The sequence below is a fragment of the Ailuropoda melanoleuca genome, chromosome 15 (genome assembly GCF_002007445.2).
Source record: "Ailuropoda melanoleuca isolate Jingjing chromosome 15, ASM200744v2, whole genome shotgun sequence".
NCBI classification, from domain to species: Eukaryota; Metazoa; Chordata; class Mammalia; order Carnivora; family Ursidae; genus Ailuropoda; species Ailuropoda melanoleuca.
Window position 1 is genome coordinate 41389566 of NC_048232.1, and position 18248 is coordinate 41407813.

Consider the following 18248-nt stretch of genomic DNA (forward strand, 5'->3'; position numbering starts at 1 on the left):
GCCTGATGAGGCAAATTCGTTTTCCACGTGGTCTTCGTTAACTATTACTCAAAGGCTCTGAAGAAGTAACAAGTTTCCCTCCCCTATGTGTCAAGCCGTGAGGACGAGGCTAGGTTGTAGCAGGAGGAGCAAACTGTTTTGAAAATATTTTTACTTTTTTCTTTCACGGGGCTATAAAATTATGTGGTGCATTCTCACTTGACTTAGGAAAGTGCTGGAGAAAAAGAGCTTAGGAAATACTCATTTCCTACCAAGCACAGGAAAGAGGCACAGCCTTCTATCTCTTTTTCCTCTGGCTTTGGGATTGAAGCCAATATTCTGAACTCATTAGCCTTTGACTTTGTAACTGTGAAGCTCAGCTGTGCAGTTGTTCCGGTTGTGAGTGTGGACACACACTCAGTCTATGCAGACTACGTGGGAACTGTATACAGTGACAGTTGCTTTCATTCATTCATCGGTTCATTCGTTCACGCGACCATTCATTCTTCCAACGGATGTTTACTGAACCCCTTCGTACCAGGGCTCTCCGCCACGTCCCGGAGCCAGCAAGATGAACAGTTCAGTCTCTGCCCACAGGGAGCGTCAGATTCAGCAGAGACGAAAAATAAACGGTGGTGACAATGCAGTATGGGAAGCGAAATGCCAGGGGGGTGCTCCAGAAGCCTTGGGAGGTACAGGAGTCCCATTTAGGTTGTGTCATGGCCCAGAAAGTCTCCTGGAGGGAGGACACATCTAAACTGAAGCCTGAAAAGTGGGAGGAAGTTGAGCCAAGCAAAAGGGAGAAGGGGAAGGAGAGGCGGCTCCCAATAGATCCCTGGCACAGTCTGAACACCAGAAACATCTAAATAAAAGAATCGTGCTTTAAAAATGTTTTTAACACCTAGCAATGTTAAATTTCACCTCTGGAATGATTGAGGAATGATTTGCTGTGGTGACTGGCTCCACGTGTGTCTGAACAACGGGTGGCTGACCGCGTAGCAGAAAATCCTGGCCCAGCCAGGAAGAGGCTGACCAGCCGAGGCCCAGTATGGACTCTGTCAGGAGTCATTTCATGTTGTAAAAACCACATAGATTTCCTGAATCAAAGGTCACTTACCCTCCAGATGAAAAGACTGCAAGAGAAACGTGGAGTGGAGAGAAGAGTGGCAGGAAAGTAAGCAGATGACACCGACAGATGTTTCCAGAAGAGTTTCCACACAATTTTCCCTTCACCTTCTACAGTTCCGGTTGCAACAAATCCCGTTGGCAGGCACGTTTGCAGTTCTACAAGCATTTCTTAGAGAACAAAAACTTTATTTAAAAAATATTTGTGGGATGCTTTCTTCTTGCATTTTAAGGACGTGAGGAGGCATATCAAATTTATATCTTTGTTATGAGGATTGATAAGTGGAATTTATTCAACTGAGTTTGAGTTACTAAATATTTATATTTTTGGACTGAGGGTAGGTTTTTTTCTAGTTTTAGGTTAAATCCAGATGTTTTCAATCCATGCAAAATGACAACAGATATATAATACATTCTCCAATAATCCATCGTAAAGCTTAGCACAATGCCTGGCATGTAATAAGTGCTCAATAAATTTTAGCTATTATTATCATGGATATGAGATATTTACAGTAAATAAATAAAAAATGCTTTTTAAGACATACACTCTTTTTCTTTTAAATAAAACAAACAGTTCAGGTACATGGTGAAAAAAGCAAGTAGTTCCCAAAAAATTATGAACACCAACAGTGACTGCCTCCTCGCGCCCCTGTCGTCCATCCCATCCCCGAGATGCAGTTCAGGGCCTTTAATTCCATTAGTGGTGCCTGCAGGTGGTTGCCTCGGATTTCTAAGTTATAGGCTTTACATCTTTTTATTGATGAACCAATTGGAGGCATTATCCGCGGACTTCTTTCCATCTCAGATGAGGCTCTAAGTCTTAGGCGTCATTGACTTATGTATTCACTCAACAAATAATTACCGAAGACCTACTGTGCCAAGCACCAGCCAGGCACCGAGGATGCCACTGTGAACAAAGGTGACAGAGCTCCTTGCCTTGGGGGCCTGACATTCCAGTGGGGAAGGCAGAGTTTAGATAAACAAGTACAGTATATAGTAGGTCAGGTGGTTACAAGTTCAATGGAGAAGAATTGAATAGGGAGGGAGAACACAGCACTGAGCGGAAGGGCTGCAGTTTGAAGAGGTTGGTCAGGGAATGTCTCACTGAGAAGCTGATTATTTGAACAGACTCTAACCTTGGGAGATTTCCTTTTCTTTTCCTTTGATACTTTCTTCACCTTCATTTTCTCTCTTCTGTCTTTTAGGATACTCCATTGGTCAGATGTTGATCCTGCTGGCTTAATCCTTCACACCGCTGGGATTTTCTTGTATATATTTTTCTGTCCTTATCATTTTGTTGTGTTTTCTGGGACATTTTCTTGATTTTATCTTTTTAACTCTTCATACACCAGGTATGTGGAGGTTATTTTTTTCTGAGATTCTTCAGGTCTCCTGGGAAGTGACCTCTGACTTCTTGGCTCGGTACAGAAACGAGGCTATTGATACCTTATGTCCAAAGAAATGGATGGCAGTCAAATGACTCATATTATCTCTCTGTGTCAGTTCTATGCCTAAATATCACCTGTCATTCTGCCTGGCTTTCCAAAATGCTTAGTCCTTCTAGGATTCCTCTGGGAAAATATGATTTCTTTTGTCTCTGTCTCCCTCTGTGTGTAGTCAAAAAGACAGCCTCCCCTACTTTGCTAAATTTGCTAAATCTGTATTCCAAGATTGTGTAGAAATCTCGTATCTGCCATTGACTCCAATTCCATTCTTTTTATTCTCATGGATCTATACTTTTTATATGGTTTTACTGAGATTCTAATGGGGTCTAGAGAAAAAGAGGAAGTTAGTGTGTTGGTTAATCTACCATCTATAATTGTACATCCATGTATAATTTTTAAAAGCATTCATTGATTGTTACACTTTCCATCATGTATACACACATTTACATACATTTTTCCATATATCTAACTCAAACATTTATTATACATGCATATATGTATGTAAATATATGTATATACAAATATAAATATATGTATATATGTATTTGTGTGTGTGTATGAGCATGTGTGTATAATCTTTTTTCCATCCTTCCACTCTTTGGGAGTTAAGATATGTAAACTCAAGGGATATCATCAATCTCAGAGACATAAAGCTCTGCACACTATGTTTCAAGGTGACAGGGCATAGCCTCTTTTAGATCCTGCCAAGAATGGCTAGAGTGCAGATTCACTTTGGGAAGAGAAAAAATGATCACAGAAGACGCTGGAGAGAAATTTCAAAAAAACGGGTTTAGATCTTGAAGCGTCCTGTAAGCAGAGTTAGGAGGTTTGAAGCATGTTCTATGATCTATAGAGCACCACTGAATGAGTTGAACAGAGAATGATGTCATCAGACTTATATTTCAGAAAAATCACTGACTCCAGCGGAAAGAAGTGAGTAGGGGGTAAAACAGATAAGGACCAGTCCACAGACGATTGCAGTGATGCAAACGAGAGATAACAGTGGCCCGAACAGAGAGGCAGAGGCAGGGGAGACTAACAGAAGTGGACCAAGGTGAGAGATAGTTGGGAATTAGAGTTGATGAGGCTTGGTGTGTGTTAGAAATAGGGGTGGACGTAGGAAGGGGAGTCGGGGATAATTCCCACTGCTGGCCTAGGCAGGTGCATGCTGGTGCAAAGAAGGAACAGCAGGTGAAGAAGAAGCTGGTGAATGGAGAGAGAAAAAACGAGGATCCAGAAGTCAGCGATACGCACCAAGGCCGGGGACTGCCAGCTACAGACGTTAGCATGGAAGGAGGAGCGATCTCATCGGAACACAAACGAAGCATTGGTTGACATCTCCTGCAGGACCCTGCCCAGAGATGGGGATTTGGGGACCAAAGTGAGAATAGGACTATTATTTGGGAGTTCACAGAAAAGACATCACATTTTCCAGAATTTACATCCAGGGACAGAGGAAGTTTACTCCTGCTGAGTCAACTTAAAATTGCATTTTTGTTGCAGCCCATGCATCATGGATTCAATATGCTAATTACAGCTATACGAAACTCTGTACTCCCCAAATTGGAGACACACATCCTATTCAAGCACATACAAAACGTTGATTATCACAATTGACGTACTAGGTTGCAAAGGATAACTCGAAATCTTTCAAAAAATTGGATGTCATAGAGATTACATTACTTTAACCACATTCTCACTAAATGAGGTATCATCGACAACATAGAAAGGGAGGCACAGCAAGTTTTGATTAAATGCATCTCCAAACAATTCATGAACTAAAGAGGAAATGACAATGGAAATTATACAATTTTTTAACTTGAACAACCATAAAAGTACCACCTATCAGAATAATGGGGTACAGTTAAAGTGATTCTTAGATATAAATTTATGGCTTAAATATTTCTTTAAAAGAGTATTGAAGTGAATAAGCATTCACTTCAAGAACGCATATTAAATCATTCAAAATAAGGTCTCAACTTTTTTTTAAATACACAAAACATCATTGTGTATATTTTACCACAATGGAGAAAAATGGGACCATTAGGTAAATAAATAAACACTTATTTGCTGCAAGTAAAATTTTTATCAGCTAAGTAATAAAAATGCTGGTTTTATTCACTCTGCCCGTTTTGTCTTTTTTATGTCTGTATTGGTCAGAAACTTCCGTGAGTTCGTAGATACTTGGCTTTCTCGTATATATTATGTATATACTTGGCTTTCTCATATACATTATGTATATACTTGGCTTTCTCATATACATTATGTATATACTTGGCTTTCTCATATACATTATGTATACACAGTATCTACATGTATATGCAACATGATTCTCTGTGTGTATATATCTTAGTCTAATTTGGACATTTTGCTGCTAAATAGAAAACAGCTCTGAGAAAAGCAGATGAAGGGATGAAAAAGACTGTGGGCCTGAGGTCAGGCAGCCCTGAATTCTGTCTCCACTTTCCCTTGTATTACTGGGCGGACTCCAGCACGGGCGTGCAGCCTCCGAGCACCTCCGTTCCCTACTCCGTAAACGACAGTTGCTGTAACACTGGTCCCAGCCACAAACGATTACTGTGATGATTACAATTACCACATACCGAGTGCTTTACCTTGCTGCCCAGCAGAGCTAGTCATCATAAATAGATTCTTAGCATTAGAAAAGAGAATAATCATACTTTACCATGGATGGGAATGTTTAATCTTGATAAGCACTTCAGTATACATAAAGTGAACCTGTGTCCTCCTTGAGCTAATAAAATGAAGGACATTTGTCTTTTGATATTCATAAGTAGTTTTGATCAGGATTTATTCCCATTTTACAGATAGAGCAGCCAAGCCCTAGAGAGCTTAAGTGCTCTGTCGAAAACCACAAAACTAGGTAGAGGCTCTGTGGTCTTCTTGGAACCTTGGTTTTCTGACCTCCTCGTGGGCTGTTTTTCCCATGATGTGTTTCAGCAGGGATGCTATTTGGAGATCTCTTCCAAAAGAACCTTTATTTCATTAGCTTAAGTGGGATGCAGGTTCACTTAAATCCTCTTAAGATAGTACAAGAATAATGGGGTGCCTGGGTGGCTCCGCCAGTTAAGCATCTGCCTATGGCTCAGGTCATGATCTTAGGGGCCTGGGATCGAGCCCTACGTCAGGCTCTCTGCTCAGGTGGGGAGTCTGCTTCTCCCTCTCCCTCTGTGATCTCTCTCTCTCGCTCTCAAATAAATAAATAAAATCTTAAAAAAAGAAGATAGTAGAAGAATTAATACTAGATAAAAATTTAGACCTAGGATGGGGCCTTTTTTGGGGAACAAAAAGACCTGTAGAATTTGTACACATCCTTTTTTTAAAATTGAAATACAATTTACAGAGAGTAAAAATGTACCCTTTCTAGTGTAGCTTTGTGAGTCTTCACAAACACCTACAGTCATGTAACCATCACTGCAATCAAGATCTAAAACAGTTCCATTGCCCCGAAAATGCCCCTGGGTCTCCTGGCAGTCAACTCCTTCCCCCACTCCTGATCTATTTTCTCTCCCTATAACTGCATCTTTTTCAGAATATCACAAAACGGTATACAGTATGTAGCCTTTGGAGTTTGGCTTCCTTCTCTTAGCATAGTGGATTAGAAATTCATCCATGCTATTGCATTTATCTGGTCTCCCTTCCTTTTTTATTCCTGAGTAGTATTCCACCATATGAAAGTACCACCATTTGGGGGCACCTTGGTGACTCAGTTGGTAAGTGTCTGCCTTTAGCTCAGGTCATGAGCCCAGGGTCCTGGGATCGAGGCCTGCATTGGGCCTGCTTCTCCCTGCTCAGCCGGGAGCCTGCTTCTCCCTCTCCACCCCACCTGCGCTTTCTCTTGCTGTCTCTATCTCTGTCTCTCTCTCTCTCTCTCAAATAAATAAAATCTTAAAAAAGAAAAGAAAAGACAGTACCACCATTTGTTTATCCATTCCCCAGGTAAGTGATATTTGGATTGGTTCTGATTTTGATGATTACAAATAAAGCCAATGTGACATTCACACGCAGGTTTTTATGTGTGGTATTTTTCTGTCGGGTAAATACCTAGAAGTAGGATTACTCTGTGTTTAACCTTCTGAGGAGCTGCCAGACTGTTTTTCAGAGTGGCTGCTCCATTTGCATGCCTACCAGGAATGCATGAGAATTCCAGTTGCTCTAAATCTTGCAAGCACTTGGTATTGTTGGGGTGGGGGATTGTACGGTTGATTTTGGATTTTTTCCTCATTATAATAGGTGTTAAGTGATATTATTTTTTACTTAGAGACTGTTATAGATTGAATGTTTACGTCCCTCCAAATTCATATGTTGAAATACTAACCCCCAATGTGATGATATTTGGAGTTGGGGCCTTCATGATGGTGATGAAAGTGGAGGAGAGCTCTTACAAAAGAGACCTCAAAGAGATCCTTCACCACTTGCACCATGTGAGTTCATGGCAAGAAGATGGCCATCCGTAAACCCGAAAGTGGGCTTTCATCAGACACCATGGAATCTGCCAGCACCTTGATCTTGCACTTTCCAACCTCCATCATTGTAAGAAATAAATTTCTCTTGTTTATAAGCCACCCAGTCTATTGTATCGTGCTACAGCAGAACAAAGGGACCAACATAGAGACATTAGTTATGATAACGACCTAGGGATCCCTGTTCAGATAAACAGCTATTCCAGTTGACGAGAGAAGTGCAAACAAGTCCCTAACCAATAACTTTGCTAGTGGCTTTTTTTTCTTGTCCAACTGGGTGTGAGTGCACAAACAGTCACATCAGTAAGTCTCACTACTTCCGTCAAGTGCCACTCTTTTGGGCCATCAGAGAGGACTTCTTTCTAGGACTTGAGGTGTGGTGTGCACTCTTTTGCACTTTTCCAAAGGGGAATAAGCAAGATTTGTAAGGTTTGGTGGGTAGACAATGACCCTCCCAAAGATGTTCACACCTTAATCTACTAAATTTGCGTCTATGTTCTATACCATGGCAAGGGAGAACTAATGTTTCAGATGGAATAAGGTTGCTATTCAGGAGCTCTTAAGATAGGGAGAGTATTCTCAATTATGCAGGTGGGCCCAAGGTGATCACAAGGGGTCTTTAGAAAGAAAAGATGGGGAGAAGAGAGTCAGTGTTAGAGTGACACAGCATGAGAAAGACTTGACCTGTCATTTGCTGGCTTTGAAGACGGAAGCAGAGCACAAGCCAAGGAATGTAGGCAACCTCTAGAAGCCGGAGAAGTGCAAGGGAACAGGTTCTCCCCTGAGACTTCAGAAGGAACAAAGCCTTGTCCATGCCTTGATGTTAGCTGGGTGCAACCCATTTTGGACTTCTGACCTCCAGAAACTGAAGAAAATAAGTTTGTGTTGTTTTTAGGCACTGAGTTTATGGCAATTTGTAGTGCCAATAGGAAAATGATACTTAAGAGTACCTTAAAAGAAGAAAGACTGCATGGCCATTAACTAGATTAATTTCTGAAAGCCTTTCTTTCCATCAGCCCACAGCAGCCTCAATATTAAATGATTGTTACAGCTCCTTGGGACATCTTCTCATCCCTCACTCTTCCTTGCCCCTGTATTGTCATCCACAATCACGGCTTGGAGGCTACTCGCAGACGTGGATGATTCACAAGTTTGGATCTCTCTGACCCTCCCTTCAGAACTCCACCAGAATATTTCCATTTGGATATCTCGACTTAATGTGTTCAACACTGAGGTCTTGATTTTCTACTCCCCACCCTCCATGCTCACATCACCAGCTTGCCTTTCCCTAGTCTTTCCCAATTGCTCGTGACAGATACTAGTCAAAAAACATGGCACCTTTCCTAAACCTCCAATCACCAAGTCTCATCAAGTCTCTCTTCATATACAACTCAAAGTTACCCAATTCTCTCCATCTTTTGGCCCCACCTAGTCCAAGTTAACATCATCCCTGCTCGAAGCTACTAGAACAGCTTCCTCCTGTCCTGCCTCCCCCAGGCCTCCTCCAATTCATTCTTCATACAGCAGCCACAGTGAACTTTTAAAACATGAACAAGACAATATCACTCTTCTGCTTAAAACCCTTTAGTGGCATCCCCTTGTTTGCACAAGAAAGTCAAAACCCCTGAGCATGACTTAAAAAGCCCTGCATGGTCCTCCTGCATTTCTTCTAATCTACTCATACCAAATACTCCCTCACTACTTCTGGAAAACTGTGTGGCCACATCAACCTTCTTATAATTCCTTGAACATGCCAACCTCCTTCCAACCTCGGGGTCCTCATACAGACTATTCCTTCTGCCTAGAACATGTTTCTCCTAACTTTTCACATGACTCTTCATCCTTCAGGTTCCACCTTATCAGAGAAATCTCCCCAACTTAAAGTGGTTCTCTTAATGTCTATTACTTTCTTCCATCGTTCTTACCCAAATCTCTAATTACACATGTACTTATTTGTTAAGTTCTGTAACCCTTACTAGTCTGTAAGCTCCCTGGGGCAGGGACCATGTCTGTTGTGTTCATCTCTATATCATTTGTCCCGAGCACAGTGCCTGACACATACTAGGTACTCAGTAATGTTTGATGAAGGAATAAATTAATAAGTTAATGATGAGCTTGAATAAAGTAAACAGAATTTTAAAGATCTCTTATCCTATCCCTTTCAGACTATCTTCGCCTCCAGCTCCTACCTCCCCCAGGCAGTGGCAGATGCTCTGAAACCTTTCTGCAACCAAGATACTTCTATCCTGTCACATTCTCACAGGGATCCTGCCCTCTTCTGGCCAACATGGGAACCAGTTCTCTCTTAATGGATCCTTAAGGACTAATTTATTTTCCCCTCTCAGAATTTTTCTCAATCAGCAACTTCTGGGCAAAGAGCTTGCCCCATAATAAAGACTCCAAATCCATTTCTATTTAGTAATGTATAGGAATCAAGTCAGTTACCAAACTCTTGAGTGATGCGCCCATAAATATAACCATGACAGTCTTCATTTGTTAATCTAACACCTCTTTATTGACTACTTTGGTTGAGACCTGAGATTTTTCACGAAGCTCCCGATCCAGTAGGGGAGAAAGATACGGTAAGTGAAAGAATGAAACTCTTGCCTCTGTAGACGACTTCCCATCTCAACTTCCCTAGTTCAGATCACTGAGGAGAATGAGGCCCGGGCTATAAATTTAATCAGCAACTACATCATGGCACACTACTAAGATTCTCTCATATTTGATCATGCCTCAGAGAGTATATTTCGTGATACAATTTAGAGGTAGGACCAAGCAAAAGAACTAAGGGCACTCTGCAAGACTTCGGGAGTATGCTTGGGAAACACGGGCGCAGACTACACTGTCTTTGAGAATCATTAGTGCTTGTATGTGTGTGATCTTGCAGTTGATTCCTGGACAAGGGGAACCACTTGTTGGACAGGGTGTCTGCAACTCACCCTAGTAGGAAGACCTGAAAAAACCAGTCTGGATTTAGAATACGCATACTCCCCTCCGGCTACTTACGAGGCACTCAGAATGCCAGAGGCCACCTCAGACTGGCCTCTCTCCCCACCACTCTTCCTCACGTCAAGTTCACCCTTAGTAGGATTTCCCCAAAGCTGGGTGGCGTTTCCCCCATGAGAGTTTAGAAAGAAGAGGCACTTTTTTTAGAGAGGCACCCATCCGAGGACAGGGCTGTGAGGTTGGGTGTGGAACACCCCCAAGGGAATACCTTGTGAATAGTTCAACTTCTTGGATTAGTTTCTCTTAGACTATGGGAAATGCCATAATGTATTATTTTAGATATTTATCATTTTATTATATAATTATTATGTTATATTACTAACATAATCATAATATTAATATATTATATCCTGTTATTACTACAATCCCCCATTCGGTAATTCTCTTTAAATGCATCAAACCTTCAGTAAAAATCTGACTTGTGTGTACATCCGTGTGGAATGTGAAGACAAATATAGAAGTAATGCAGTATAAAAATATACATCAGAATCTTTTGGTCACTGAAAATCAAATTGGCCTAAGTGAAAAAATGAATTCACTGGATCATTGAACTGAAAATCCAAGTGTTCAAACTACGTATTCAAGAATCTCTCTTTTCTTCTTCTAGTGCTATTTTTCTCCATTTTGTCTTTATCCTTAAACAGTCTCTCCCATAGATTGGTGGAATGGCCACTCATGGCTCCAACTTAGCAACTCCAACGAAGTCAGAACTTCTATTTGCAAAATGTTTCAGTAACAGTACGAGGCAGATACTTAACTTGCTTCACTGGTCCAATCCCAAAGCAATCACTGTGACCAGGCATGTCCAAACCTGGGTAAAATGTCTGTCTCCAGATCCAGGAGGGTAAGTCGGTTCTTTGAAACACATAGACCACGTCTGAAATGACAATCTGGATGACAGACACAGAGCGTTAAAAAAATAGATATGTAGAATTAGATCAAGTATTGATAAATCTTCCAAATAAAAGTATGGCAGAGTAAAGGAACACAGGAGGACAAGGTCTGCTTTTTAGAAAAGGCCAGCAGGGAATGAGGCTCAGGAGAGTTCCGGATATGGGGAAGGACAGATGCGAAGGCTCTGAGGGTGGCTGGTGCTGAGAGTATCTGGCAGATAGTATAAGGCCCATGTGGCTGGAGTACAGAAAGCCAGGAGGAAGTGGTAGGAGATGAAGAAAAAGAGGGAGACAGGATGTAAATTAGGAACAGGCTGGTAGACCATGGCAAGGGAGAGTTTATTCTAAACATGACGGGAAAGTATTGAAGTAATTTGAGCACAGGATTGACATGATGTTTCTTATATTCTAGGAGGATAACTGCCTGCTGTTACAGACTTTAGGGGGCGTCAGGGGAGGGCAAGAGAGGAAAGAGAAGAGTCAGGAGGCACAGTGCACCAACAAGAGATGAAAGGTAACAGCGGCTTGGGCTGCAGTGGTGGTGGTAGAAGGTGGGTGCACGGTCGGATTCAAGAACGAGCTTCGAAGTTCACACCAATGGGATTAGGAGATGGATTTCACAGAGGATGTGAGAGAAAGAAAGAAAGAAGTCCAGGGTGATTTCAAGGCTTCATGCTAGAGGAACTAAGGGTTCTATCTAGGGAACACTATGTAAAAAAATAATGGCAGCACGGGGTGCCTGGGTCGCTCAGTCCATTGAACGCCTGACTCGGTTTCAGCTCAGGTGGTGACCTCAGGGCTGTGAGATCGAGCTCCACATTGGGCTCCGCACTAAGAAGCCAGTCTGCTTGAGATTCTCTCTCTCTCTCCCTCGGCCCCTCCCCCTGCTCATGCACTCTTTTGCGCTCTCCTCTCAAATAAATAAATAAATCTTTAAAAAAAAATAATGGAGCATGTCACAACACACATTCACACATCCACACACATTTTATTAAAGAGCTTATGGACTCCGTTACTTAGGGTCTGGCACTCAGTGCCTGCACATGTCTGGTAATCCTAAACATCGGTCTCAAGACTAACACCCTTCAGGCCCCCAGGGAAAACTTCTCTCCATCTCTTGCCCCATATCCTTGAACTGTAAGCATATGAGCGTCTGGAATGTATACAGACTGTGCCATTGCCAAGGCTGGAGAGGAAGCACTGCTTTCATCTGGGAGACACTGAGAAGAGCACCTGAGCAGTGCAAGTGCTTAGGTAAGAGAGAGAGACAAATGAAGTTGTCATGTCTTTCCTCTTGCTTGAAGAGCATCATTTCCCAGCAGTCCTGAGGATCAATTTTCCTGCTTCTCTTGATATTCCAATTTGTGGCCTGGGAGATATTCTTCAATTGCTCATTATTCAACATTATCATACATGGCTTCTAAAGAAAACAATTTGCAACATTTTAAAAATTCAAATCACTCTTAAATTTATATCTAGATCTAGTTAATGCATGAAATAGAATACTGATTATTTACACTGGTAATTAGATGCCTACTGAGAAGTAGATTTTTCCATAAATTTACTTTTATAAAAACATTTAATAAGACTTAATTGACTTTTCAGGATAATGGATTTAAATATATGAAAGTTAGGAGAAGAAGGCAGAGCCCTGCAAAAGCAAACCTTGAACGTTACAGTCATCAGCTTCGTTTCCTTATCCCTGGTCTACCCATCATGACAATCTCAGCACCGTACATCAGTATGAACATTTCTGGGAGATGGATTAGTTTTATTTTAACAATTATTTTAATAATTTTGATTTAAACTTTTGATATGCATTAATTTTCATATGAGTTTTGCCTCCTAATTTTGTAGACAATTTAAAATATTTGGAAGAAATAGCTCTCTGGAAAAAAAAACAAATTTTTAATTTTTAATGTAATATAGACACTTAGAAGATATATTCAATTTTGTATCCACTGAATATTACATTTTGTTGTTTAATCCCTTAGATCATAACTGCCAAATGAAATGAAAATCTTTATTATAACATAATAAATGATTTTGCTGAAGTCAAGAAAAATCTATTTTGTAGAATAACTATGTAAAAGTATACATAATAATTTACAATAATGTGTGAGTTCTGTTTATCTCTCTTATTACTCATCCAAATATTTCCAGCCTATAAATTAAAGAATGTTTAATAATGATTGATAAATCAAATTCGGTCATCTTCAATATTTTGCCAACTTTCAGTCTTATAAAAATAGTATTTTCTCATTTTTTTTCTATTATGATGATATATTTGATAAGGGAGGAAGAGAGAATATATTTTATTTTATTGATTGATTAGCTTGATTTATAACTTCTTAAACATTTGGTCATTTGGTATGCAGGCCTCCATTTATGCTCTTGTCAGGGTCCTACATATGTCAGGGGCAGCCTTGTTCAAAACACCAAGAGAACACCGAGAAGAGTGATTAACTCCCAGAGGCCAGAGAAGGTTCCACTGGGGAGACATACATCAGCAATAGTTAAGAGCTCATCAAACAAAGTAAAAAGGGCAACCAGAGAGTGGGAACAGCACGTACAAAGCTCAGTCATCATGCACTGTGAAACGCAGTTAGTTTTACATGGTTGGACGTAAAGCTGTGTGAGGGTCAGGGAATGGTTGGACATGGTGCTAGAAAAGGACCCAGAGAAAGACATCTAGGACTGATACACGTATTTCTTGTTGGCACTCACCATCTACTGCTTTTATTTTTTCATTATTATTTTTTAGATTTTATCTATTTGAAAGAGAGAGAGCTCAAGGGGGTGTGGGGGGAGGAGCAGAGGGAGAGAGAGAAGCAGACTCCCCACTTAGCAGGGAACCCGACGCAGGACTCGATCCCAGGACCCTGAGATCATGGCCTGAGCCGAAGGCAGGTGCTTAACTGACTGAGCCACCCGGGCGTGCCTCAGCTACTTCTTTTATTCATTCAGAAATATCTTTCTCGGCACTTATTATGCGTCTAGGCTACGCGCTAGGCTAAATGCTGGAGGTCCACCTACAAACCAGGCACCATGTTTGCTCTCTGGGAGTCTGGCAGCGCAAGGTGTCGTGTAAGTCACTGTGCAGTAGGAAGGTTCTGCGTCTTAGGCAGCACCTTGAGTGAAGGATGCTGGTACACGTATTTTTACAAGTCTACCCAGCCCAGGATCTGAAACCGAATAAATACCCTATGAATATGGCTGAATTGAAGTGAAAAAATTACTTCTGGAATATTTGAATTTATTCTTAAGACTACATTGCAGGAAGCACATTTGTGAACTATTTCCCAAGCTCTCAAGTCTGAGGGATGTTTGGAATCTATCAGCCAATGAGAAATGCTGTGAGAGAGTTGAAGATTTACAAACAACAAAATATTACAAATGTTAAAATAATAACAAATTATTATTATCCATAATAATAGCTGCCATCTATCAGTCACGTAGTATATGCTGATTTCTGTGTTAAGTGCTTTGCATGAATGGCCTCTATGACCTCTTCATTCTTACACCAACCCTATGACACAGATGAAGATCCTGATGGGCAGCAAAATGAATTAACCTGCCCTGATACAACTAATAAGTGACAGACTAGAAGTTTGAACCCAGATCTGCCTGTATCTGGAAAGACTTGGAAGGTGTCCCTTAACACACACCCACCCACACACACACACACATACATGGAACAGACAGTGCTTTTAAAATAGTCCAAAGAGCTGTGATCACCCTCGAAATGCACAGCCTTGTGGTTTTTTTCTCTCTTGGCGATTTTATAAGATTTGGACAATGGCCACATCTATATGATAAACAGATGGAGTGTGGACTCTTTCCATCTGGCCCATCTCTAAAATACACTCATCTCAATAGATTGGTCCTGGGGTTTCTGTGGTGAATGAAAGGTTTCTCTCGCCAATATGGAAACACAGTCACTCAATTGATAGAGCTAAGAGACAAGGGTTTCATTTGCAGGGTTCCTAAGTCCTGTTAATGAGAATCTGTTGCCTCATGAAGGAATCAGTTGAGAGACACAGGGGTTTTTTGTTTTTTGGGTTTTTTAATTAGAAGCATTTGCTTCTATCAGAAATGTTTAGAAGAATGTAAATATTAAGAGAAGGGAAATAATTACTTCTCAGGATACGAAAGCTTGCGGAAGCTCTACAAATGAATCTTAGCCACTAAGGGCCAGAAGATGATTGCCGAGTTTGCTGAAGGTAAGGAACTGGGCCACCATGTGTGGCTGTGCGGGTTGTTCACTGCATAAGGGTTCCTGTCAGAGGTGGTAAGTGAGACTAAAATTTAGCAAGCACTCCGCTTGCCAAATCAAGCACCCTGGGGCAGGCTGTGTCTACCCAGGTGAAGGAGAACTTTGTTCAAATCTGTGTAAATTTACCAAATGTACTAGTGGCAGCCCTGCCTTACTTTCCTTCCCTTTTAAGGGTGTTAGTGGTGACACCAGGTGTTCATCTCGGCTCTTCCAAATCCCTCCCACAATCTGAAGCGTTTGAGAAACCATATGGTTTGGCAGACTGCAGCTCTGGGCCACCTACCCAGTTCAGTAGCCACTGCCCGCATGAGGCTCTTGAGCACTTGGAATGTGGCTGATACAAATTGACATGCTCCGTAAAGGCAAAATACAGTCTCGTATTTTGAAGACTTAGTGTGGAAAAAAGAACGTAAAGTACTCATTCATAATTTTTATACCAATTATGTGTTCAAAATCACAATAATTTAACATACTGAGTTAAAAATAATATATTATTACAATTAATTTCACTTGTTTCTTATTACTTTTTAAATAAGGCTATAAGAAATCTTAAAATTACATATTTGGGGTGAGGGGTTGGTGCCAGATGGTGGTGTAGGACCACACCTCCTCCCATGGACGCATCAAATCTGTAACTACATATGGAATAATTCCCATTGAAAAAGAACATAAAACTAGCTGAACAGCTTCCTCCCCAAGGGGGAGGAGATGGACAGGAGAGGTACAAATGTGGTCTTACCAAAAACCACACCCCTGGTACAGCAACCCACAATAAGGAGGGATCTCACAGGCCCGGAGCCTCTCCCTAAGAAGTGAAGGGTTTTTGCTCCACATCAGTCACCCCAACCCTTAGAAACTATACCAGACAAACAAAGCCCCCAAAACATCTGTCTTTGGAAACCAAAAGAGCTTACATCCCCAGGATCCAGGGGGGGATCTGAGACACTCCTTTTGAGAAGCTCGCCTGTGGACTCAATCATCCTGGGAACCAGCAGCACAAAGGCCGCAGTTTGAGAGATAAGGGGATTCTTTGTGAAGGTGATTCATTTGCTATCTTCAGGTGTCTGCTGGAAGGGCAGAATTAGTTGGGATCTTCCTCAGGAATGGAGGTTCTGATGAGCACCAATTTTGGTTTCCTCACAACCTTGCTAGCACAGGCAGGCACATATGGACACCACCTCGCTAGAGCCAAAGGCACACCCCACTCCCAGTGCTCTTCTCCAGCATCATTAAAGCATGGGCCTGCCCAGCCCCCGGTACTGTTTCCTGGCCTTGCTAAAACCACAGTCACACGTCCTCCCTCCCCAACACTCTCCAGCAACTAAAGCCAGGGGAAAACCTCTGTCCTCATAGGGAACACCTCTTGATTGCCTGGCTTTGGTGGCCGAAGAATCTTGTGTTCCTGGCCCCACAGAACTGTAACAATCAGAAAGACAGTTCTGGGCAGGGCACCGCACAGATGGCAGGCTAGCACATACCTCCAGTCTACATGTGAAAAAGGCCCATTTAATTGTCCTGGAACTTCAACTTGAGGAACAAACTTCAAGTTTGCCACACATATAAAGGCTACAGAGGGCCTCTCAGGGAACGTAGGCAGGGAGGTACCATCTATGTGCTCTCCTTGCTATAGCTTGCGACTACTTCCCAGAAGACACCACAATTCTTGCACCTGTCACCCAAGGGACGCCTCCGGATCTCTTAGTCCGAAGGTCAGCAGGGTCTACAACTGCAGCCCCACAGGACTGTATACATTTGGATACTTTAGAAGCTGCTGCCTGAAGATCTGGCTGGCAGCCTGAATCTAGTGCTGACTGAAATCTCTCTCTTTGGAACACTGACAAGTCCTGGCACACCCTCAACCACTGGGACCTATCAAGAACAAACCAAGCTAAAAATATGGAAGCAACACAAATGAATGGATAAAGAAGATGTCATATATATATATATAATATATATATACACACTATATATATATATATATACACACACATATATTGTATATATGTATACACACAATGGAATATTACTCAGCCATAAAAGAAAATAAAATCTTGCCATTTGCAACAACATGGTTGGATCTAGAAAGTATAATACTAATTAAAATAAGTCAGTCAGAGAAAGGAATACCAAGAAACAAAACAAACCAAAAAAAAAAGGATAAAAAATAGAGAGAGAGGCAAACTGAAAACAAACAACAACAACAACTCAGAATCCTAATTATAGAGAACAAACTAATGATTACCAGAGGGGAGGTGGGTAGGGGGATGGATGACATAGGCCAAGAAGACTAAGAGTCATTTATCTTGATGAGCACTAAGTAATGAATAGAGTTGGTGAATCACTGTATTGTACACCTGAAACTAATATAACATTGTATGTTAACTATATTGGATTTTTTAAAAAAAGAATAAATCAGGCTATTTAAACAATCACAAAAGTTTGGGAAAACACCAAGAACTAGGGCAAGGTTGAACAAAAAGCATCATCACCTACCCAAGGCCACTTCTTCAAGACCAGGAGAGGTAAGGTTCACCTCATACATAGAGAGTTAAACAAACAGAGAATTGAGCAAAATGAGAAAACAAAAGAGTATGTTCCAAATGCAAGAACAAGAAAAACCTAAGAAAAAGACCTTAAAGAAACAGAGATAAATAATCTACCTAATAAAGAGTTCAAAGTAATGGTCATAAAGATGCTCACCAAACTTGGGAAAAGAATAAATGACCACAAAAGCAACTTCAAAAGGAGATAGAAAATACAAGAAAGTCTCCGTGCTGAAAAATATAACTGTGCTCAAAAATACACTGGAGGGGATTGATAGCAGACTAAATGAAATAGAAGAATGGATCAGTGACTTGGAAGACAGGGCAGTAGAACTCACTCACTCGGTATAACAAAAGGAAAAAATGAATTTTAAAAAGTGAAGATAGTTGAAGAGACCTATGGGACAACATCAAGGAGAGTAACATTCACATTACAAGAGTCCCTGAAGGAGAAGAGACAGGAAAAGTGGCAGAAAAATTATTTAAAGGAATTA